We start from the raw sequence: 26,621 nt of genomic DNA, 5'->3' as shown, positions 1-26,621 counted from the left end.
GGCGGATGAAGACTTATGCGATTCCATACCAACTTTTCCAGCAATGGTCAGCAGACGTGCAAAAAACCTGAGAGACCATCTGGTCCATAGCCACTACAATGTGGCAATACCAAGGGCCACTTGGCTACCACCCCGTATAAACGGCAATTACCATTGCCAAAGGTGCAAGGCCTGTCAGCATATGACTGTTTCTAAAACCTTCAGCAATCACAACAACAGAAAGCATTTCGATATACGCAAATTTATCAACTGCAATACAGTGGGAGTAATTTACATGGGAACATGCAAATGTGGGAAAAAGTACGTGGGCAAAACCCGCCGCCCACTAAAAATACGGATACTCGAGCATGTGGGCTCTATCCGGAATAAGCTAGATACTCCAGTGGCCAATCATGCCAACAGGTGCCAACCTGGAGACCTCAAAGCCATGACCTTCATGGGGATAGATCAATTCTCTCCAGGAATAAGACGTGGGGACTGGGATAATGAGCTACTAAAGATCGAAGCCAGATGGATATATACCTTGGGAACATTAAATCCACTTGGACTCAATGAGGGCTTCGTGTTCAGCCCCTTCATATAAATCCCTTATCCCCTGTTACCATCTCCATTCTAAGAAATGAATCCCGAACTTTCCTGTAATCCAGGAACTACACTTACAACACCGAACCCACTAATTTGAACGTAAAACATCCCCCATGTTCCTTTCCCCTGCACTATTTGCAGTATACTGACAACCATTCGGCCGCCATCACACACCTACACTCTGACAATGAATTGAGTACAAATAAAACAAGGACATAGTGGACTTTTAGTTTATTTTATTTTATTTCCATCAATGGAATACAGTGTATTTGCTTTTGGTACGATCTAGAATCATAGACTTACCTTTAATATCAGTGACTAACCATCACTCCTTACCATGAATATAAAAATTTACAACACGAACACCCCAGCTCCTGTGAGTAAATACAACAGTAATACATCACATATATTACCAGTATTGCAGCCATAGCCATTCAGCCCATTATAAAAGTTGTAATTAGTTTGCCACTTATGCAACGACATAATGGGCATATTGAATCTGGCAATAAGGCAGTTACTAGTCTGCAGACCACAATTAGTGCATTTATGGCAATGGGATATTGTATCTGTCTATCAGCGGTAACGAAGGGGTTAAGTGTAGGAACAGGCACTCTCACGTTGGCTATATAAACTTGCCTCCACACGCAGGGACCTCCCCCTACGTGCCCTGAAGAAGCGTTCACTACGTGAAACGCGCGCGTCGGCATCTTTCTCCTGCACACGCGGGAAGCCAGTTCATTTAAATTTAACAGCAGAGGGATATTGATCCGCGTTAAAAGACTTGTGGCTTCCCCCAAAGTGCATGTTCAGTGGGGATCGCGCTTCGTAACCATACAGCGCGATCCTCTTACCCAGGCAATCCTCTCCTGCACACGCGGGAAGCCTGCTCATTTGAAATTCAACAGCAGATGGATATTGATCCGCGTTGAGTGACTTACGGCTCCCCCCGGCGTGCATGTGAAGCCGGGATCGCGCTCTGTAACCATACAGCGTGATCCTCTTACCTTTAGGGGTCTATTCAACCCACCTACAGACAGGCATGTCCTCGAACATATCAGCGCTGATATAACCAAGATCAGCGCTGATATAGGGGACTATGCCACTTATAGCTAGACCGGCCCCTATTTAAACTCACAATTGGTATATAGCTGCTATACAGGGAAAGGGGGGTGGGGTGAGTGAACACTGATTCCATCCCATCATTAACCCCACACATACCCTATTAGCTGGTATTAGCTGCATTTTGTCAGTGTGTTCATCTACTCAGGAGATTCATATATTCTGTCAGTTGTTATGTGTATTTATTAGCCCTATAACCAGTGCTGACCTCAGCTGCAGCAACCACAATATAGTGGAGGTTGCTTCAACAGGCTATTATAAATACACACAGACCTCTATACTGAGTTGAGATTACCTATACCTCACTGACACTACCATAGGTGAGCCCTCAGGGTTTATAGTACAAATAGAAACACCACGGCATTATTACTACCACCTATGGTGAATCAACACTCTGCAGTATATATACCTGATAAACGCTAATATATACCTCACCTCATACTTGCTTATAAACCTGTGTTTTACCTTATTATGTGGGCGTAATATGAATCCGCAAAAGATCTAGCGCCAACTAAGATATCACGCAGGGAGCAGTTTATTCCCACAATAGGGGTGGATACGGTCTGACCTTGCATAGTATACTAATACTATTGCACCATAAGTGTATCTTGTGAGTGTGCACTACATACCCGGATACACTTACATTGACAAAACCTCTGGGTGAGTTTTTATAGGCTCCTTTCCTATACCTTTTAGGAAGCTATAACATATAGCAGTCCAAATCCCGAATATCCATTAGGGGTTTTATTACTACATCCACCCACCCAGCTCAAGGTGGGTAACATTTGGACACAGTCACGTGCTGTTACAATACACCGTTTAATTACGTTTTAACACCCATTTTTTTATTCTTGGCATTAATAAAGTATTTTAAATTTACAATTCTACATTTGTTTGTGATTGAGTGCTGGAAGACTGGGTTCTTTTTTCTCCCATATGATACAATCAGTCTCCATCCAGTCAGCACCTCACTGTGGTTATCATCAGCTGTGCGGGTTTTTCTTTGTGTATGGCATCTAAGAGAAGCTATAATAACTATTTACAAATATATTCAGGGTCAATACAAGGAACTTTCATGAGAACTATTCATCTATAAGAAAATGTTAAAGATCTTTTTAGAAAGGAAAGGTATACAGGGATATACCAAATTGGTAATCATAGGAAGAATATTGATGCAATCAGAGAAATCTGATTTTTTTTTAATCAGACATAATTGGATAATGTTTCCCTGGGGTTTTTTGTTTGCCTTCCTCTGCATCAATATACTGTACATACAAATATAGGATACATTTAACATAGGCTGAACTTGATGAACATGTCTTTTTTTCAGCCTTATCTGCAATGTCTCACATCCACCACCAGTTTAAGTTCTTTAAAAACTAAGGCGCGTTCTATAGTGCCGCACGTGTGCTGCGCCGTGCGCGCGCGGAATTTTAGTTGGCTGACGTTAGTCAGCCATTCTATAGAAAGGCCGCGCGCGCACGGCAGGGAGAGGGGAGCGACAGGCAGCGGCGAAGATGACGAAATTCATCTTTTCGCGCCGCTGCCTGCGCTCAAATGTATGTATATGTGTGTGTATATATATATATGCATGTGTATGTATGTATACAGTATGTGTGTGTGTGTGTATATGTATTTGTGTGTCTGCGCTAATCTAATACATTTATTTTTAACAATTTTTTTTTAATAAATAATAAATTACACACACACACAAACACACACAAACACACACGTATAGAACGGTCCTAAGGCTGTCTCACATTGTAATCTGGTCTGTAACTGTTACATAAGCCTATAATATACATCTTCTCTAACTGTGCATGCAATCTATTGTATATAATGTATATCCTGTTCATTTATGTAACTGTATTTTTAACCATGTATTATTTGTCATATTAACTATGCCTAGGACATACTTGAAAACAAGAGGTATCTCTCAATGTATTACTTCCAGGTAAAACATTTTATAAATAATTAAATAAATGTAACTATTTAACATGGAGAACATACAATGTTGAATCGAGTACTTATTACAGTGGATTCCAAGACAGCGATGACACTCAGTGACACCGTACAGCAACTATAAATTAATGACTAAATCTTCTAAATTCAGTAACAGCTTGAATAAATGTTATTTTGAGGCAGATCAATAACTTACTTCTTAGCACTACCCTTAAGCTTTGTTTAAATGCAGAGGAGTTAATCACGATAATTATCTATCAGCAATATGGAATCTACAGGATAAGTTTGATGATTTTTTTCTTTACTTTTATTTCTTTCATTGTCTATGTGAGAAACAATGCGTGACTGTCTTTGCTCCCCTATTTCTGAACTTTTTTTTATTTTTATTGGCTATATAGTGGTCTAAAAAACTGGTAAAAGCTGGTATACCCACTTGCTAACACTAGGTGTCAGCTGTTACCCTAATGCAAATAGAACTTGCAGATCATACTATAGATCACTCAATGCAGTCAGCATTCCTCAATCTCCTGCTACAGTACTGTAAGTATATGATGTCAAGGATTCTATTATGGGGATAGCCTGGGGCAGTTGCCCTAAAAGTTGGTTACCAGAAGCTTTATGTATTACATTGTCAATAGCATGTTGTTCCTGTTTATTATTAATTTGAGTGTGAATACTGTACGTTATTGTGAAACCCCTACAATACTACACATCTCGTTTGCTTTTCCCTCTCTTTCGTACTTCATTCATTCTTCATTTGAGGACATTGACGAGGCTCCGATTATACGTATTGGAATCCCCCCCCCCCCCCCTGCTATATGCATCTGAAGCACTATCCCAGCATAACTAAGTAGCAGAATTTTGCAACTAAGCAAGGGTCTACTGCTCATGGTCCCAAGGTTCAATGAAGTATCCGGCCGCTCTTCCTTCTCTTACCGTGCACCCCACAACTGGAACAATCTACCGGAGACTCTCACAGCCGCCACCAGTCTAATTTCTTTGACAACGAAAGCTGTCTCACATTTTAATCTGGTCTGTAACTGTTACATACGCCTATAATAGATATTATCTTTAACTGTGCATGCAATGTCTTATATATAATGTATAACCTTGTTCACTTAATGTAAATATCTATTTGTAACCATTATTTGTCATCATAACCCTGTGCCCAGGACATTGTTGAAAACGAGAGGTAACTCTCAATGTATTACTTCCTGGTAAATCATTTCATAAATAAATACTGTACATTAACTCCAAAATTAACTTCAGATAATATCCTGCCTGCGTTCTCTGGGCCTTCCTTCCTTTTTTTTGCACCAATTTGATGCTCAAGCCATTGGTCATTATTCTGGGCAGCCCCTTCCCTGCACTTGAGAAGATTTTAGTCCCATTTGTTTGAATGCACCTGATCTCTTCCTCAGCACTGAAAGCAGCTTGATATCCTATTGAATAGGGGGAGTGTGGGGAGTACAGCTTTGTAGGTCTCTCTTGTAAATGCTGCATTGGGACCCCTGCTGCATCATGTTTGAGAGTGTACTCTGAATCAGAAATGGAGAACGTGTGAGATAATGTGATGCACTGTGGTGTTATTTGTCTTGACATACTGTAGGTCACAAGGCAAGTTACATTATCACTAAACACTATCTGCCACTAGGTGGAACAACAGTATAACTATTTTGCTCATACTGTGTACACTTATTATGCACGTCAGTAAGGTTTTAATTCAAAGCACAAACAAAAGCACATTGCGCCTAGAGGCAAGGTGTAGACATCCTATTTTGGCAAATACTGATGCATTTATACATTATAAATAGCTAAATAGAAGGTTAAGGCAGCTTGGATTGGGAGTGCTTTACCAAACGCAATGTAATCACTCACCATATTCAATCGTTGACATCAATATTTGCTGAACAATGTGTGTGACGGGAGGGGATAACCAGGCAATATAAAAAAGGTTAAGACCTCTGGTTACCCCTGAAATTGTGGGGTCCCTGGCAGCTAAATAGCACCATAAACCAGGGACCAGGGATTATTTTATACATGTGGAAAATAGTGACCCCTGCTTTTTTCTGTTTTCATGTTCCCTTTGGCCTAGAACTGTGAAACTTCGTAAGTGTATGTTTTAGGTGGGGTATTTGGGTAGAAATACAATTATTTTGTTTGCAGGTGTTTGGGCGCCGAAGTTACCGGTAGTCCTTTAATTCTCCCCGGCGAGCAGACATGATTTGCCGGTACGTGGGGTGGATTACACCGGGGCTACCCAGTGTCCCCCAGACTCTTGAGTTTCAAGCCCAAATATCCCAAATCCATTTCCCTTATAAGTATAAGGTTCCCCAATGTGTATACTTTATTAAAGTGTCCTTTATAATGTTTTATACATTTGTTATAAGTCTCTAAGTCAGTCTAAGTATGTCAGCCAGGGCATCAGCATAGACGCCGGAATGTATGTATAGAGTCCGTAGTTCAAAGAGGAGAGGATGTCCAGAGGTGAGAAGACTATTTGGTGGGCGAGGAAAGGCAAATAGCAAATTCCGGAGAACAAAGGGCACTCTGTGGGGACACCGTTTGTATCTGCCAGACTTGGTGGAGCCTGCCTAGCGGGTGGCAATGAGTTAGCTGGGGGAGATACAGCTCGTAGGCGCTTCCCTCATTGGCTAATTCATATTTCCCGCTCACCCGGCTTTTCGAGCTGGCTTGGCACGCCTCCTACTCTGATGTCAGCCAAGAGACGAGCCCCTGTTTTTATTGGCTGGTGGGGAGGAATTCCAATGCTTTGATTGGTCGCTCCTCCTTCCTCAGAATGTAGCTCAGCGGAGTGTATGTAAGGAGATGCTCCAGTCAGAGAACTAGACGATTTTGTGGCTTGAGTCAATGAAGCTAGGGCGGCTTTTCAAAGTTGCTCTGTCCCAAATAGCAGAGCAACCGACTTCGTTTTGAAGCTAGGAAAGTCTGCCCTGCAGAGACTACGTCAGACGCGAGGACCAAGTTCCCATTTTAGAATGTAGTGGTCACGGTCAGGATTTCTTGCCGAAATCAGTTCAAGGACTATCGGGACGTGGTACCGGTCAGGATTTTCTACCGAATCTCGGTCCCGGACGTCCGGTACAAGGTCCCGATCAGGGTAAGCCCTTGCAAGCGGGCTCCCTGCACCTAGGAAAGGCGAGATCTCAAACCTCAGACCCCAGTAAGTGCGTATATTTCTGTATTTTGTGTTTTGTTGTGTTTCCAAGGTTTTTATCCAAATAAACCCCATTTTATTTCACCTTGTTTTGCCTATTGACTGATCCCGGTATACATTTGTTAAAGGTCCTGGTCTCCCGTGACAATGTGTTTTTTGGACAGCACTTATTTCTATTAGTATACCCAATCGGGAATATTTAGATATGGTATCAAATATTAAATGGAGGTTACCAAAGGATATATTCAGCTATCTTTGTGGAAAACAAACATACTTTACTCCATACTGTAACAAAGCACTTGTGTTTATTATTTAGCAAAGTAACAGAACTTCCTGTGCAACTAACGATGTACAGATGTATCATATGAAACATGCAAACATACAACTACCTTTACCACTTTTTATTTTTGGTAAAGGAGACTACTGTGTTTTTTTATATCAATGGTTTAATACAGTGGTTTAAAAAAACCTCTTTTTTGTTGGGATGTAACTCCACAGTTAAGACTCATTTGTTCCCATGGACCAGAGCTATGGTGTCGAGAGTTAACATCCCAAACTTTCTAAGTAACTTTACAGCAAGCATTGTACAATTCAACATCATGTACGGGTTCAGACTGTCTAAATAGTTCACTGTAGTATTGTTTAACAATATAAAATGAACATAGACAGGGCCGGTGCAAAGGTACTGGGTGAACCTTCAGCCTTACGCACTCCCCAACCCCCACAATTAACTTTTAAAAATGAATATAGTGCATTAGTATGAATAAAAATACAGCATTTGCAATTGCATATTTATTTAACATTAAAAAGAATATGATATGATTGTACATTCTCATTGTACTGGGGGTACAGGGGGTTATAGTTATGTGCCTGCGGAGGGTAGTTATATGCCCTGTGGCAGGGTAGTTATGTGCCCTGGTGGGGGGCGGGAGTAGTTATGTGCCTGGGAAGGGGAGGGAGGAGAAGGAGGTATGGACCTGGTGGGGAGGGAGCGTCACAACAGAGGGAGGGCGGAGCACAGTGTGGTTACCTGCAGCATTAGAGGATGGATGAGGCCCGTTAGAGGCGTGCCGGAGAGCACTGCACCACAGAGGTGTCTGTCAGAGGGTGTCCTCAGAGTGGAGCAAATAAGGCATATAGCACCTTGGCCATAGTTATTTGTTACTCTTGGGCCTACATTTAGTAAAGCTTGATATTGCTGTGTTAAAAAATGAGCATTATAAAAAATTGGGATGGCAGCGATATTTGTTCGGGATGCCACCATATTCGCTCAGAATCGGCTCACATCTCATTTGCATTCACCAAAGAAGTGGTATTCGGCATTAAATAACGTTAGCGATACAAGTCATCGTTATCTTATAAGTGCGTTAATAAGTGCTAAATATGCAATTGTGTGAGTATTTACTAAGAAGTATGTATTCATAAGTGGGTTGCAATATACACTCATTTGCATGTACCAAAAACACTCCTTACAATCAATTGTTTACTCATAGAAATCAGCATTAATCAGCGCTAGAGATGCCATTGTGTGTGAGAGCAGGAGCTGAACTACTATATGTGTAGCTGGTTCGGCTGCACCAGGACCCACCAACTTTAGGGGCCCATCCTCCACCCACAGGAACGCTGTTCCGGCACTAATTTTAGCAGCCGGAACAGGGTTCCAGTATGTCTAAAGGCCTCTCTTTCTCCCCGGGGACCTACCTGGTGGGCTCTCTCCGTTACTGCCACCGGACCCGCTCCACAGTTTGGGCCCGAGGATAGAGGGGGTCCTTTTGTTAAAACTTGCACCGGGGCCCACCGGGACTTAGTTGCATCACTGTGTGAGAGTTGGGGGCTTGTATATATCAAACTTTTCTACCATAGGGTTATGTAAAAGGCATTTTAACCTATGGTACAACATTATTTAACCTCTTTGAATTAGGCTACCATTGCATTGCAAAGGCTTGCCTGCAGGCACCAAAGAGGTATAAACACCAAAGAGGATAAAACATGGAAAACATAACATCTATATGTGCCAACTGTAACAGGGGACTTGTCCCTGTTCAAAAATGTGCATCTAATCCAGCAGTGTGGTGGTTAACTGCTGGTAGTCAATTAACCAACACCACCTGCCTGATTAGAGGTTTGTTAGAAAAGCCTGCCTTTGAGACAGGGAGAGAGATTCCTGAGTCTCACAATTGGGGGGACTGACCAGAGGAACGGCTGTCTTGAGCTGCAGAAGGACTGGATTGTATGCTGATAGCAAGACAAGGGGACCTCAAAACCTGGACAGACATTGCTGTAGCACACAAATGTGCTTACCCAAGAGAGCAGAGAGGACTACCCCTACAGCTTCAGGAGACAGATAAGACTTTCTTTTGGAACTGTTATATATCTGTATATATGTTTATATTTTGGGGCTGGTAAATAGCTTAGCTAACCAACCCAGTCAGAGAGGGTTGAGCTACATGTGTAGATAGTCTCCAAAGCGGAGATAGGTTTTTGTTTGGCTTATTTTCATACTTGTTTTGCTGTGTTAAAGGGACAGGCGCAATAAAGCCTAATTTTAATTTCACCTTAAAAAACAGTCTCCATTGCGTACATCTGAACACGTCTCTTACACCAACTTTAAGCCTTTAGTAGCCAAGTGGCCCCCTAGTTATGAGCGGACTATGACTACCTGGCCACTTTGCTTCTAAGGGCTATATATTAATAAGTTAAACTTTGTTAATAATATGTATTTGTATCAGGAGTCATAGGTTGGCTAGTCTTATCTGGACTAAGTCTTTGGTGACAAATATTTAATGTATAACCTTGTTCACCTAATGTAATGCAATGGCTTTATATATAATGTATAACCCTGTTCATCTAATGTACCCATGTATTTGTAACCATGTGTAACACTTGTGCTCACCACGAACAAGGCGGGAACCTGGTACTGAAATGGGAAAGTATATAATACGCCACCCACAGCAACGGGGGCACGTCTGGAGAGTGGATAGTCAAGGTCGCCGGGTCAGGATTGGAGAAGAGAGAATAGTCTTGATACTTGCCGGGGTCGGAGCCAGGAGAGAAGTCGATATCCGGGGTGCCGTGGTCAGGGGTTGGAACCAGTAGAGTAGTAGTTGCCCAGGTGCCGTAGTCAGGGATGGAGAGGTACAGAAGGTCAGAGGCAAGCCGGGGTCGGTAGTCCAGAGAAGTGGAGTCCAAAGTCAAGCCGGGTCGGTACACGGGAGCTCAAACAGCAGAACAAGGTTAGGCAAGGCAAGTTATACGCAACAAGGAACAGGGACGTGGGAACAGCAAGGCTACAAGGAACTATGCTCACCCAAAGTGCCAGTGGCATGGCTGAGCATATATGGGGCAGGGTGACCAATGAGACAGGGAGTGGAGCGAAGGTGCAGCCTCTGCGAAGGCGGAGATAGGCTGGAAGGTGCAGGAGACAGGTGGGAGTGATGATGAGGGTTGACACGCAGCTCCCCGATTGCTTACACCATGTATCTGTTATCATAACTCTGTGCCCAGGACATACTTGAAAACGAGAGGTAACTCTCAATGTATTACATCCTGGTAAATAAATAAGATAGGCTTAACACCAGCCTTGGATAAGTGATAAACAGTGGTAATATTTTTTGATGGTAGCCCCAGGTATCGGAGCTCAGTGAGTAGCACGTTAACAGGTAATTAGCCGGTAATTTTTATTTTGCATATATTTTCATGCTCATTTGCGATACGGTCATTAAATGTAATGTATTTTACTTCTGCAATTAGGCGATGCATAATCAGAAACTAAAACTACTGATCTTTATATGACCATCTGCAGAGCTGAATAAATGATTAACAGATGGTCGTTTTATTTAATTATTTAACTAAAATCAGTTTAATGTTTCCCACATTTTTTTTTTGCCAGTAGTTTATTTACAGAGACAAGGCACCTTAACTTCCAAATTGGAATAATTAAGAAACTAAAAAAAAAAGTAAAAAAAAACATTTTTTCAGCAGTGTGAAGTTTAAATAGGATGTGTAATGGAAAGCTGCAGACAGCATAAATAGCATTTAATTTCCAGAACGGAGTGAAAGGGCCTCATAAATCCATGCACAGCATTTGCATCTCCAGAGAAATGACTCATAATCTCACTAATGAGCAGAACTAGCTTTGGAAGGGTTTTAAGACCGGTAAGGTTACCCTCTGTTTAAGTGCCATAGCCTGTTGATAGACAGAAATATAGATAGATAGCTTTTTAAGAAATATGATGGCTGCAAAGTGGTGCAAATAAACTTAATACATTTATCAGAGAGATCAATCCCATTGGATGGTAACACCCATAGTTACCCAAATACAAAATGCAAAAATAACAATGATGGTGTCATTTTATAACCTCGGTTGCAGCACACCACCTACTACACTAGTAGTTGAGGTTATCCATGAGCCAATTCTTAGTTGGCTAGCACTCCTACTGATTTAATATGCCAGTGTAAGTCTATAAGCTGTGTATGTTTAAAATGGCCGATGTGTAAGGGAAATTCATTGGTTCAACAGATGGAAGTTGTTGGCTTTTCACCTTTGAAAAGAGCAAAGGAACTTTTTTAGATAAAAAAAACACGTGTTTGTCCTGAACATGAAGGGAGCCGTATCCATTGGTTGTTAGCATATATTAGTAAAATAAAAAGGGTTCCAAAGGATTTCTGCTTTATTACCTATTGTGCTGCAATTCTCTGCCAACCCACCAATGCAGAAAAGGGTTTCAAAAGTGACAGGCCGCACCTGCAGTAAAGTTCGGACTTCATATCGAAGTCCTCACAGACACAACCATAAATATGTATTTTTCTACCGTGGTGGTCTAGGGAATTGTGTGAAAAATACTGCAAACTCACCACACAGTATATCAAATGTATTAAAGAGACTGCAGTAGACGATATATGCAAAGAGAGCTTTCCAGATTCATGTCAACAAGAGAAGTTCTTTCAACCCCCTCCTCCCCGCGGGGAGTTGTGTTTCACTCCAATAAACTAGGCTAGTCCTTCTGGTTTGTGCACAGAATTCCCTTTAGCTGGATAAGTTAATGCTTCAGGAATGCTTTTTTAGCTGTCAAGGGTGGAGATTTTCTCTTTCTGACTCAAGCACATTGCCAATCCATTGGCAAATCTTAATTACAATCCCTGTGGCTTTTCTTTCCTCAGCTCTGTTACTGACTTTTCATGTTAACATTTTAATGCAAATTTATATTTTAGGGTAATCTAACATACTCGATAGGGCCGACTGCACTGCGGTCCGCTGAAAATGACAGTTAATGGGGGTTTTCAGTCAATCGCACATTCGGAGTATATTTAATTACTCCAGTAAAGGGGCAATCCAAGCAGGCAATTTTTTGTGTGAATTTTTAATTTAGGATTGAAGCAGGGGGTTACCAGAGCTGAACCACATTCATTTCAACTCCGGGGACCCCCTGCTTCCAGAGATACAGGGGTGCAGGTATCTCTTTGCTTTTTAAAGCTTCCATGTCACGTGGGCCAATAGGAAGCCTCACCGGATGATGTCAAGGCGTCCTATTGGCACACGGATTGCGGGAGCTTTGAAAGGAGCTGGGGCGCCGTGTGCGTGAAACCGTTTTCGGCTGGTAGATGGGCTTTTTCAGGCTCTGGTAGCAATTAACCAGTCGCTGTAAGCAATGGTGACGATTCCCTGACTTTGTGGAGGCGACATGTATTGTTGAATACTTTGTTTTCCCTTCTGTTCAATACTGTGATGACTTTTTTTGTTCAATAAAGAACATGCTGATGACCGTACGATGCTTCTCTTATCTAAATCTATACTTAAAAAAGTGAATGCGCTCTAGCCATGGTGCATCTTAATGTGCTATATCATGCCATTATACTAAGGGCTTGTAAGGTACAGTAGAAAGATGATCACATGATCTTCTGCAATTAGTTGTGCCCACTTTCCAATTGGCTCCCATACATAGATGCGGCATGCGTGTAATTTTTTTTTTATCACAAATTTTTTATTGGCATTTCAGTTTTTGGGGTACAGAAAAAAAGGAGGGATGGGGGGTGGGAAGTCGTTGCAACAAAACATCAAATAATATTTTACAAAAACACGCGAACGTGAGGGATCCAAGGGTCGTCCGCCCCCCCCCCCCTTCCCGCCACTGTCACAGCCGGGGAGTCCCGTCGTAACGGAGAGGTGAAGAGGTGACTCCGATCTCCCCAGATCCCGGCATGCGTGTATTTGATTACTTTATCATCGGGGACACACACACACACAAGATTGAAAACTTCTTTGAATAAGAAGTTGATCACCTAACTTTAGCAGTCTTTAAGTTATTGTTGCCTTTTATTTGATGAGAGTGCATCAGTAAAATGTAGGTTTGGCAGTTTCTGAGTGCCACTCATTACCTGACAGCGTAATCCTGCTTGTAGCTGTATATTTTTGCCTGTTATTTGTTTTATTGGATCTCAGTTAGGACTGCTGCACAGCATGTTTGTCATCATTTATACCTGGGAAATTACATTTAACCTATTCCTAGTTAAACAATAAACTGTTGTCTTCTGCAGCGGTGCTCAAACTGGGGGGTGCCCAGGGGGGGACGCAGAGGTCCCGCGCTCTTCCCCCAAGGCATTTATATGAGACGAGGCCTCTGCAACCTCTACTTAGCGAGATTCAGCCGGTTTCAGGATGCGACCATGGCAACGCGGCGTCAAATGACGCAGCGGGGTCATGTGATGTCACGGTTGCCATGGTGACGTGACGTCAAATGATGCCGCGGGTCACGTGACGTGACATCACACGACCTTGCGGCGCCATTTGTTGCTGCGTGAGGCAAGGGGGGTCGCAACAACGGAGAACAGGCGGGGGGTGGGGGGGGCAGCAAAACAAGTTTGCGCACCCCTCACCTACTGTATGGTGTAAAGCCCTATATGTTGATTCGAGTCTCTGTGATTCAACCCTTAACAATTCTGTATCTGTTTGCAATTTGTGCTTAAGAGGAAGAAACAATACACTGGGCTCCTTAAATAAATACCAGCAGGAATTGCAAAACAGCCTCTGTTTGAATACTGTTACATATCAAATATATTGTTTAATACTGTATGGCTCCATCTAAATCTATGTCCGTGAAGTCAAAGTTAGCTCTGTCTGTATACACATATCCCTTAATAATAGCACAGTGTCTGGTTTCAGGAACTTCTAATCTTGTTACATTAATTATTTGATCTAATTGTAAAAGGTATTACATTAATCTCTGTTATTCAAACAAAGTGTCTTTTTCAAATAAAGACCTTTCTTTAAAGCAAGAGAGTAGGACAATACATTTGACAACAGATAAGTAGTACAGTAGTAAGTAGTGGTATTCCCGGTTTGTGATTACAAATGTACCTGTATGCCTTCTACAATTGCACTTTGATCCCTCTCCGCTGAGTGTGTTCAGCAGTTACAGATGATTCTAGACTAAGGCAGATGGAGTCCAAAGTTATGTTAGATAGTTGGCATAGTAGGTTCTGTGTTTGAGAGCTAACATGTAAGTATAATAAAGATAACATAAACACCCATCTAATATATTCTGACACCCTCTGAGCTACGCTGTGTAAACTGATACTGAACATACCCTTTTGTTCTCTGCGCATTCTTCCCAAATAAAAGATGACGATGACACTAAACTTAACGAGAGATTGACATCTCTACTACATAATAGGTGTAGCTTCTAATCTAACAAACACACAGAACCCCAGCAAGCTCTTTTTGGGAACCCCTGAGCCCCCACAAAATATATATGTATATAAGTGTCAAAAAGGGGAGCTAATGAGCGTGGCATATGTATACAACAAGCGATAGAGAAGCCCAATGCTACATCCAATATGATAAAAATACACAGTAAAATACTTATATATTCTCTTGAAAAAGGGTCATTTAGTTGAATCCTTTTGCCAAAGTATATTAAAATTCTCATTTAATAGTGACAATAGTCAGCCGTGGGCTAGGTTCTATTTTTGGTGCGCCAACTAGTACTTTAACATTACTGTTGGCACTACATTTAAGGTTTCCTACTATTCTTCCCTCACACAGACATTCCCTAGTAGATGTCTTTATACAAGTGTCACGAGGGCCAGTGAATCCACATGACACTGGCCAATTAACACTGGTTAATACATTTCTCTTTATAGGGTTTATTTTACCCTATGAGCTTACATAGCGTTGACAAATGATTAAATTCTTGTTTTAAACCCCATTGTTTTAACTTGTTCCTAATAAAATCAAAATATGTTTTAATCAAATCATCATCTCACAAGGTGACAGAGTGCTATATAGGGGTCCTATTATCTCTGGTTTCTCTTACCTGTATAATTACAGGAAGAATGATCTGCATTGGATCTGTCGTAACCTGGCAAAATGAAAGTGACCTGCCAACTTGGATTTGTCCCAATTTGTTTGAGATTTATCTTCTGATATGAAGAAGGCTTCAGGAAATCTTTTTGTGTGTGCACATTCAGGCTGTAAAAAACTCTCATCTCAATGAAAACACCAGCAGCACTTCTAAAATATAATTATTGACCTCACAGGGGCAGTCCAAGGAGGCATTTGTACAGAATATATTTAATTCACAAACGGCACTGTAAACCAAACCTTTTCATAGCCAGAACTAACATGAAGAACAATAAGAAAATATGGATGGGGTTATTTTAAAATTGTTATTTTAAATGATCTCAGAGTCCAGTATAACTAGTCATCCCATGGTAATTTCATGATGTTTGTCTACCTCCCAATAATAATTAGTCTGGGTGTGACCTGTCCCTTATCTAGCAGATGCTTTGCATTTCATAGACAGCAGTATTTATACTTCCCCATCTTAGGCAATGATTACATCTTATGTCTATTTTTCAACATAACAAATGAGAGCCAATGATGGCTCCTTAAAATCAGAAAAAGCAGCTAGTTACTGTATGTAGAATTCATTGTTACTGTAGTAATCATTTTTAATTAATCATTTTATCTGTCAAACAACATTATAACCCCTGCTTTGTTAGCAGAAATGGCAACATATTGGAAATGCACAATATCCAGCCCTTTCCCTCAGTCTCCCTCCAGTAGTATTTTACCGATATGGATGGTCATTCCACTAACAGTATTACCCTACTGATTTATAACAACAAACAACCAAGCTACAGTGGCAAGAAAAAGTGTGTGAACCCCTTATGATTTACCCATATTTCAAGCCTAAAGTGTTAGAGCTAAATGTAAGTCCTAATAATAGGTAAAGATAACCTGATCAAACAAATGACACAAAAACATGATACTTTTTCAACATTTATTTATATACAAATAATTCAGCATTCAATATCCATGTGTGAAAAAGTATGGGAACCTTTAGATTCAGTACCTGGTGGCACCTCCTTGAGTAGCAATGACCAACTACTGTAAGTGTTTCCTGGTCAGTGCTGGTCAGTCTCTCAGATCAGATTTGAGGAATTTTTACCCATTCCTCCTTACAGAACTGCTTCATCTCAGTGACATTTGAGGGCTTCCTTGCATGGACAGCTCGCTTCAGGTCCTGCCACAACATTTCAATGGGGTTTAGGGTTGGACTTTGACTAGGCCATTCTTGTAACGCCTGTATACCCGCAGACCTGACCAGTCCCCAGTACTGAGGTGGGAAGGGTATTATCACGCACCCACAGCAGTGAGGGCGTGCCCGGAGTGTGGTATGGCGTTGCCGGGCCTGTAGAAAGATGGTTAGTATACTTGCAACGCCTTAGGGGTTCAGAGTTAGAGTAGAGATGTCCGTGTGGCAGAGTCCAGGGATATAGAGTTCAGGATAGTAATGTTCATAAGCCAGAGTCCAGGGATCACAGAAGTCAGCAGAGTCGTATTCGTAAGCAGGGTGAAGCCAGGGAAATCCAGGGGTAAGCAGGAGCAGGAACAGAAGCTGGAAAAAACAGGAGAGCCAAGTATAGGACTGCACACACAGAGGTTACAAAGAACTATGAAGAGCAACGATAAACAGGACAGACAGGGGTTATAAAGGAGGGAACACCAATGGGAGAGAGAGGAGGAGCAGAAGGTGAAGTGGGAGACAGCAGGGATAGGTGAGGAGGAGAAGAGGAGGAGACAGGTGAGTCAGTGAGGGAGATAGCCTGAAGGGTATGAGAGGAGGAGCCAGGGGTCTGAGACAGCCTACAAGAGGAGCGTGTGCACGCGCCCTCTGTAAGGTGAGAGTGCGTGCACACAGGCTGCGCCACGAGGCGCACAGAGCACCGTGGGGACACCAGCCGAGGATGGGGAAAGGACAGGAGGTAAGGAGGCAGGAGCGGGAACTGAGGGGGGCTGCGAGCGGGACGCACCGCAACGGGGAACGGGAGCCGCGAGAAGGTGCGCGTGACTTGCGGGGAGCACGCGCCGGCGCCAAGGGAGCGTCAGAGGCAGACACAGAGGGGAAAACGGGTAAGGAAGGGTCAGGAGTGGTAGGCATGGGTGGAACATCAGGGACACATAAAGGGGAAGGAATCCCCTGAACCGTCACAATTCTAAAATGAGGAATGTATTCTTCTGCAGACATTCTTTTGTAGATCTGCTGGTAAATTTAGGATCAGTGTCTTGCTTCATGACCCAGTTTCGGTTCAGCTTCAGCTCACAGACATATGGCCTGACATTCTCCTCTAAAATCTTCTGATGCAATGCAGAATACATGGTTGTGTCAATGATGGCCATCCAGGTCCTGGAGGCAGCAAAGCAGCCCCAAACCATCACACTCCCACTACCAAGCTTGACATTGGGATGAGGTTCTTTTGTTCGAACACAGTGTTTAGTTTTCGCCAAACAAAGTTTCTCATTTAGGCCAAAAAGTTCTACCTTTGACGCGTCTGTCCAGAGCACATTGTTCCAGAACTCTTGTGGATAATCTATGTGCTCTTTGGCGAACTTTAGATTGGCAGCAATGTTCTTTTTAGAGAGCAGTGGCTTCCTCCTGGCTATCCTTCCATAAACACCACTTTTGTTCAATCTTTTTTCTGATAGTTGAGTCATGAGCACTCATGTTAGCCAAGATGAGAGTGGCCTGCAGATCTTTGGATGTTTCTCCGGGGTTCTTTGTGACTTCATGGACGATTTGCTGGTTTGTTCTTGGATTTTGGTAGGACGACCACTCCTGGGGTGACTGTGGTCTTCAACTTTCTCCATTTGTAGACTCTGTCTGACAGTGAATTGGTGAATCCCCAAATCCTTAAAAATGTTTTTGTAACTCTTTTTGGACTGCTGAGCACCAATAACTGTTTCTGAGGTTCCCAGATTTCTTTTGATCGTGGCACGATGTGTTCCCACACACCTGCACGGTGAACAGCAAACTCACAAAGTTTCTGATCTTTATATAGGGTGGTACCTCCCAAACTCATCCGTGAAGATCTACCTAATTATTTAAACACCTGATTCTAATTATGCCCTTTAATTTAGCTGATAAAACCAGGATTTCACTTACTTTTGCACATACCCTGACTCTTAATTACTCATTGTTTGTCTAATTCATACATCATTTAGTTTAAAAAGACATGGAATTGGTTAATATAAACCCTATTGGATATTTAAGAAAAGACTGTTTTTCAAGGTTATCATGGAAAAACTATGTAATTTCCGTAAGTAGCATTGGGGTTGACAAACGTTCTCTCACCACTGTAGGTCCTACTAAAGTTACACCGATAAGCAAGAAATCCCTATCAAATTTGTTAAAAAATACACAATGCAATACTTCCCATGCAAGGAAACCGTATCAAAACATGTTGAAAAGGTTTCCATTTCCCATGCCAGCACGTTTTCATCTTCCTCTGAACTTCTAAGAATGAAGTGATATTGAAATTGGGTCTCAGGGGTAAGTGCACACAAGCATTAAAAATTACAACCAAGTCTAAGCAGCCCATCTGGCAGGTCAGTGGTTAAAGTGTCGATACTATACTACATACTGTATACAGCTGTTGTCTTGTAATTTTTTGGGCGTTGTGAGTGGAGTGAAAAGTGTGCTAAGAGTGAGAGATGATTTAGGTCAGCTCTCTACCCTGTAACATTTCTCCCTATGTGCAGTTTGTAGAGCTTCTCCCTTTCCTAACATTGGCAGCAAGGCCGGTCATAGCTTCTCAGCAATTTGTTTTGACAGATCTGTTGAGATCTGTTTCATGCAGCATGTCTGGGCTTGGAGATGGGAATATTAATAACAATGGGTAGTTAATACACTGACAGGGACTGCACTTATTTATTTTGCTCGGTTCATGCCAGATTTTTGCAAACATGATCTGGATCTATTACAATTGAATACATCATGCTGAGGGGTGTCCAGACAATCAGCACATAAACTCCCTTTTGCATACCATACACTGTTGCCCTCTGCACATTTATACTGGTCAACATGTGACAGCTTTGGGATAAAAATGCAGGAGATTCTAAAACTTTCATTAACTTGCATCTGGATTAAATAATTATTTTCAGGGAGACAGCAGAAAATTACATTTATACATTTTTCAGCTAAACATTAATAATTCTTCCTCATAAATAGGTAAAGTTCGTCATTATTAACACATTCCTAAGCAAGACCATTTCGGTCTTACTTGGCAAGGATCTCTTCAATAAATGAATAGTACAATAGTCACCCTTTAATCCTTTTTTTCCATGCTATAAAAGGTACTATTTAATTGACTTGAACATTACATATTCAATAAGGCCCCAGCTTGAATGGGCCACAAGCTGTGGATGGACAAAGGAATCCAAAGGAAATCATTGGGACAAAACTGCTCTGATGGCTGAATCCAAGTGGTCTGCCTCAACAATATAGGCTTGTTGGAGATCGGAATGCATCAACACAGGTGCAGTAGTTCAATTTAATTTTAATTCTAGAAAGGCAGTCTAAGCTTTGGTTTCCAGTATACTAGAGAAACCTCCGCTACAGCTTAATAATGATACTGATAGAATGGTGATGGTGCTATTGGGGTGGTGTATCGTAACAACTGTGGAGGACAAACCACCCCATTTTGATAGCACTCTATCACTAAATGGGTGATTAATTAATTAAAATAAAATTTAATAGGAGCAAACGATAAAATACAGGGTGTTAAAATAACCAATTAAATAACACATAAATGATCCAATAGGGGTATTGAAACCCACAGATCACAAAAATAGCTTAGTACAGTGTCTAAACTAAGTATCCACTGTACATGGTGATATCTGTATCAGAATTATACACCATGCTTAAGGAGGGGGAAATAATAATGACTAAAAGGTATGAATGAATTGCCTGCAGCTGATAGGAGTAGCTAGGTAGTGCACTTAGTCCTAAAAATGGTTAGCCACGTATATGCAATACACTATGAATTGTACTAATATCTCCAGTGTATTGTCAGCAATCAATGGTGTCTGATTACTGCTAGTATTATATAGCAAAGCAAGCCAATAATTGGACGCAAGTTAACACAAATATAAGTTGCAACACTTGCCCATATAGTTGATGTTTCAACCAGGAGAGATTAGGTTAGTAATTAGATGTGTAAGCAGAGATCTCTGATAAGTGATAAATACTTATCAGAGATCTCTGCTTACACGTCTACTTACTTGCCTAATCTGTCTTGGTTGAAACATCAACGTCAACATCAACAATGTGGGCATGTGTTGCAACTTATATTTGTGATTTGAAAGACTGCGTTTTATCTAAAATGCGATTCACTCGTATAATTTACACTGTCAGTGTGAGTGTTTACCCTGATTTTTATATAAAGTTGGACTTTAAAAGAATAAGGCTTCTGAATCCTTCTGTACCATTGTGGGAGCGGAGGAGCAAAGAAACCTTTCAGTGCCTGGCTCGGGCACTTACATGCAAATGCATACCTCACCATAGGATTTTGTGAACGTGCTTCACTATTTTGCCTTTTTTCTTTTCTTTCCTATTTTGAGGTGTGCTGATTTTTCCTGGATATATAACTTTCTTGGTTGTAAAATGTACACCTTATGTAAAACTGGATCAATAAGTTTGGTTCATATGATGCAATTCTGGAGTAAAGTTGGTGCAGTGCATGAAAACACGTTTCTCTAGGCGTTGATACACTGACCCCTGTATGATCAAGTTGATATTGTCTGTAAAACGAGCATTGTGTATAAAGTCTCCAAATCGTACGGTAGTACACAGACAATTATCTGAAATCTGACATTATCTGAAATTATGAAGCCTGGGGGTGGTGGGTTAGGGAGGTCAAAGAGAGGTCAGCAATTTTGCAATGAGATTCTTCACTTTATCCAAGAGACTGATACCAGTATGCTTCTGGGTGAAGCGAGCATGGATAAAGCAGCTTGCCTGTGAATTACCTACTAGTAGACAGAGAGGATGATGATAATGGAGATACTGAAACGGCAGATGAAAAGAAAGTCACTGTTATTTACAGTAGTGTAGTCCTTATTTTACCAGAAACCAGTTGTTCTCATATTTGTAGCTAAACGGATAGTTGGCACTATTTTTCCATGACCTTGGTAACTTTGCCTTGCAGCTCCATGTAGAGAACTCTAGAAAAACAAATCCAGAACTTATGTCTGTATGGAATTCGGTATGGTGGGCTCATAACCTCCATTTATCTGTGGAAGCCTACTGAATTAGTAGCAGATACTGTACATAGGAGCCATGACTCTAGTGATCTGCTGTATAACAGGGTATCTGGAATGAGACTTCATTACTTTTTAAAAATACTGTTTTTTTTTTAATACTATAGTAGTAATTGGGAAAAGGGCTAATGGTTTTTCTGTGGACAATTGGAAACATCAGTACCCAGAGATTTTAGAGAACACATAGGGGGTGTTTAACGGTGTTGATGTTTAGGAATTGAGGATTCTAACGAAGATGAGAAGTTTCTACCAATGTTAATGCCACAGGCTAATGCATTCTCCCTTGATGACATGACATCATGGCTACCCTTCTTTTGGACTCTTCCTAGGTTTATTCCATGAAGGCCCAAGTATAGGAACAACCTCTTCTTCCTCTGACTCACTGTGCTCATTCTTTGATCTCTCAGTCTCAGACTAAATCTGCACGCGACAGGGACCTGAAAGACCTGCACTCCATGTCACCAGAGAAAGAGGGCTGACCTTTGGCACTCACTTGGGAACTGTGGAATGTATACATATGTGTAGATTCTGGTTCGCAGCCACTGTATATGGAGTACTGTGTGGTTGTTTTTTTGTTCACAAAAACACCACCTTATTTCTCCAAGATTTAAAAAATGTTTTGGGACTTCTTTGTGGACCCTGCCTTGGTCATTGGTTATGGTTTTATTTTATTACCATCAATATAAGTACAGTACAGAGATGCTGCTGTTCAGTAGACTGATCCATATTGGGAGAAAGAGAGGACAACAAATAAAAAATAAAAATCTGTGCACATACTAGGCATAGCTACCTAACCATAGCCGGATGATGTTGGCAAAGGAGGGGACTGTTTCTTGTATATTGTCGAGGATACGATAATAAAATTAACAACGATTCTTCTATTGCTAATGAAAGTTGTTTTTGGTTGGTTTGTGTTTTAGTACTTGTAGGTTTAAAAAATTCAGCTGAACCTCACTGCTGCCAAAAATTCCACACTCTCTCAAAACTCACCTCTTTAACAAAGCATTTCAGTAGCTCAAGTAGACTCGCCCCTGGCAGACACACTTACCATAATCCATTCCATATGCACTTACGATAAAATCCAACTACTGTCTCTGTAAGATCTTCCTATATACCACTTCGATTGTATTGTAGGTGCTTTGCGACAGGGACTCCTTTTTCTAATGTTTACTTTTATGTTTGAAGAGCTTTTACCCATTATGTCTCATATTCTGTTGTTATGTTTTTTTTTTACAGCTGTGAAGAGCTATGTACATGTATGTGTATGTATAAAAATAAGAAGGATTGGGGCAATTAACCCAGTGTACTTTCATTGGTGTTGTCAAAGTGGGTCAGTGAACTCTTTGGGTGTACACAATGCAGGACTAGTGAAAAAGGACACAAGGCTAATTGCCGTTTAAGTTTGCCCCCCACCCCCCCCCCACAGGACCAACACGTGGGGCTTTGTGATATATTACAGGGACATAGTAGACACTGATAGAGAGGCAGATAAGATAGTAATATCAATCAGTATTACTGTCTGGTAATATATCACAAACAGGGTAGAGTTATAGTAGTTGCCCCCACTGGACATCACTGGGGGCACAACACACACTACCCAAGAAGAATCGCCCGGAGGAACGAAAAGTTACATGAAACCCATTGGAATTCAGTTGAGTACAATGTTCATCCAATGAGGGTCATTTCTTCTTGAATATGACGGCCCTTTAGCCATTTTTTCAAAGAAATGTGTTCATTTTCCTGTCTATTACAGTATGTGTAATATTTCAAACAATCCAGGAGGAGCATATATGGGATAAGAAGAAAGAGAGAATACACAAATTTAAGTGCAGATGTATAGAATGTAACAATCTGGCTTATGCTGTAATATTGGCTCGAGTGTTCAGCCTACTCACAAGATTCAGATGTATATTGAGCAGTTTGCAATTTGGGCTGCTACCCGTATGGAATAAACGCAGTCTGGATCTCCCTCAGGGACACGCTCAGCAATATGCGAATATATGTAGGAGAGACAAGAGGACACTACATAGCGCGATCGGTCTGATAATCAATATTTATGTAAAAGAGATATAAAAGTGCGCACTTACAATGTGCATAATAAAAACAGGCATTTATCACATCATTAGTGAAAAACGGAGGGTCACCGCGCTCTCACCGCCTCCCCTGGATCTTCTGAGCCTCCTCTCCGTGTAGTCTGCTGTCAGGGCCTGTCTCGTTGCGCCCGTCCCGGCGTGTGACGTCACGGCTCCTCGGCTTGAGAACTACGGATCCCCTTCTAGTCCAAAATGATACCACTCAACGCGTTTTGCCCAGTCTGCATAGACTGTATCCGGCTTCGTCAGGAGTGTATGTGCTAAGGTAAATGGACCTCTTATATACCTTCATCAATTAATTAAACAATTAAATTAAAATGATTAAATCAGTCATAATGGCACAGGTGTCTTTCTTATATAGAAAGAAGTTACAAACATGGATGTTATACATATATATGTCATAAAAATGCAATGACCGTAGTAATAACACGTATAGTACATTACACAATACATATGATATGAACCGTCATTTAGACCAGCGGTGCGCAAACTGTGGGGCGACTGCCGATGGGGGGCGCGGGGTTTACAGAGGCCCCGCGCGCTTCCCGAAGGCACTTAAATTAAGTGCCAGGGGAGCTGCAGGGCCTCTGTAAACCTAACTTACCGTGGCTCCGGCGGCTTCCTCCCTGCATCGCGATGGCAACGCGGCGTCAAAATGACGCTGCGAGGTCATGTGACGTCACGTTGCTATGGCAACGTGACGTCATTACGCTGGAGCGCGGGTAAGTTGGGGTTGGGGGGGGAGGGGGCGCGGGAGTGAGGGGACAGCCGGCAGGGGGGCGCAGGGAAAAAAGTTTGCACTCCCCTGATTTAGACCATCTAACATTTACAAACTGTATTAAATGTATGTCTTTCACCAATAAGGAGGAATACTCTCGGGTATCAACTCAATAGGCATTTGATCCACTGTTTTACAGAGGAGGGGAGTGATCTTAATTTGTATTCTAATATTACTTTTAACTTTACCACTCAATTATCTTAAATTTGCTAAATGGTGGAGGCGCATGCGCGATGGTGAGGTGGGTAGCTGCTTAAGTTGAGAGCTCCCGCCCCCGCCGCACGAAGCACATAATTATAAGAACTATTAAACATATTTTTGCGCTCCTAAGTGCCAAATACCAACAGGGGAATACTCCAGGATGGCCCCGCAGCCGACAAAGAAGAAACAGACCGGCGACTTAAGAAGATATATGAGCCGGACGGCAACGAGGGGGGCTGAGGCAGAGATGGCGCCGGGTTCTGCCGCGGGCTCCGAATCGGAGCATGAGGAGGAGGTGGAGGACACAGCGGGCCAGCTACCGGTAAGAAGATGCGACTTCGACCGCCTATATAATAGCATGAAGTCGCTCTTCCGCGCCGAAATTCAAGAATTGAAGAAGGAGGTCCAAGGCCTCGGGGAGCGAACCGGAGCGCTGGAAGACAGTATGGCGGCCACCACCACCACCGCGAGGAAAGCTGAGAAGCGGGCAAACCACCTACAGGCCCAGATAACAGAGCTGGCAGACAGACAAGAGGACTCTGAAAACAGAGACCGCAGGAGTAACATCCGCATCAGAGGCATCTCGGAGGACATCACGGAAATAAAAGACTTTATTACCCGCTGGATGTCTGCTTTATTACCGGAGGTCCCTGTGGCGGAGCTGGCGATGGACCGCTGCCATCGGGCCCTCCGGAGCCGGCCAACAGCCAATGACCAGCCGCGGGATGTGATAGCTCGGATGCACTATTACAGCACCCGGGAGGCAGCACTCTAAACAGCGAGGGGCCCAGGGACCCGCAGCTTTGAGGGGACCTCCCTCCAGCTGTATCAGGATCTATCCCCCATCACCCTGGCCCGCAGAAGGAAACTTCAACCGGTTACCAAATTGTTGCGGGACAAGGCGATCAGGTACAGGTGGACCTTCCCATTCGGACTGCTGGTCCTGAGGAATGGGAAGGCCATCTCTATGAGGGAGCCAGAGGACGCCCCGGAATTCCTCCGTAAACTCGGAGTAGAAGAGGGTCCAGCACCGGCCACCCGGAGGGACCAGAGCCCAACAGCGGAGTGGCAACAGGCCCCCAGCTCCAAGAAACACAAAGACCGGGCGGCAGAGGAGAAAGACTGAAAGCGGCAGTTCCTGCGGATTTTTTGGCTATAGTTGAGCCACAGTTTACGTTCCACATGGCGCCAATCACCCTGAAGACGTTGGTAGCTGAGCAGCAGGCTTCCTACCAATTCCCAACAATCCCTGAACAACCACACCAACGTTAAGGACACTACAGCTACCCACGCTGCTTATCTCATCTGCAGATCCAGTTGCTGTGAAAATCACGAACCGGGAAACCAGCCGTGACACGCAAGATCCAGAAGATGGCGACGCCAAGCCACGTGGCAGGTCCTCCATCACTTACCGGATGAAGAAGCTATGTACGCGGGAAGAGCTGGCTGGGAGACATCCGCTTCCTCCAAAGTCCGGCGACAGAATGGCGGCGACCGGATAGACGTCAGCGGAAGTCGAGGAGAGGCCATCTTGGTTGGGGCGCTACATTCCCGGCACCGGAAGTGCCAAACACAGGGACCGCTGCAGTCAACCTCCCACTTCCGGAGTTGGAGTGAAAGACTGGCTCCCTAACAGAAGGGACTTTGGACAAGAAGCGGCTTAATAAAAGTTTGACACAACAAGCGGAACCCCCCGCCCCCCCCCCTCCCCCCCGTACCCCACCCCCCCCACATACCTCATCCCCCCATATCACACCCTCGTATAGCACCCCCCCCATACCCCACATGCACACGCCATATCACCACCTCACCCCCTCCCCCCCTCTCTCCTCCCCCCCCCCTCTTTTTCCCCCCCCCTCCCCCCCCGGGTTCCCAGACTACCCCCCCATCACCTCATCCCTCCATCCCTCCCCCCTCCCCCCCGTATTCATAATTCTCCCCCCCCCCCATACCTCACCTCCCCATATCATATCTTCGCACCGCCCCCCCCCCTCCCACTCATACCCCACCTCCACACGCCATATCACCACCTCACCCCCCCCCCACTTCCCCCCCCATGCTCCCAGATTACTATCCCCCCCCTCCCCCCCCTACCACAGCCCTCTA

Source organism: Ascaphus truei, chromosome 3, assembly GCF_040206685.1.
Source record: "Ascaphus truei isolate aAscTru1 chromosome 3, aAscTru1.hap1, whole genome shotgun sequence".
In the NCBI taxonomy this organism is placed as follows: domain Eukaryota; kingdom Metazoa; phylum Chordata; class Amphibia; order Anura; family Ascaphidae; genus Ascaphus; species Ascaphus truei.
This window is presented reverse-complemented; position numbering follows the sequence as displayed.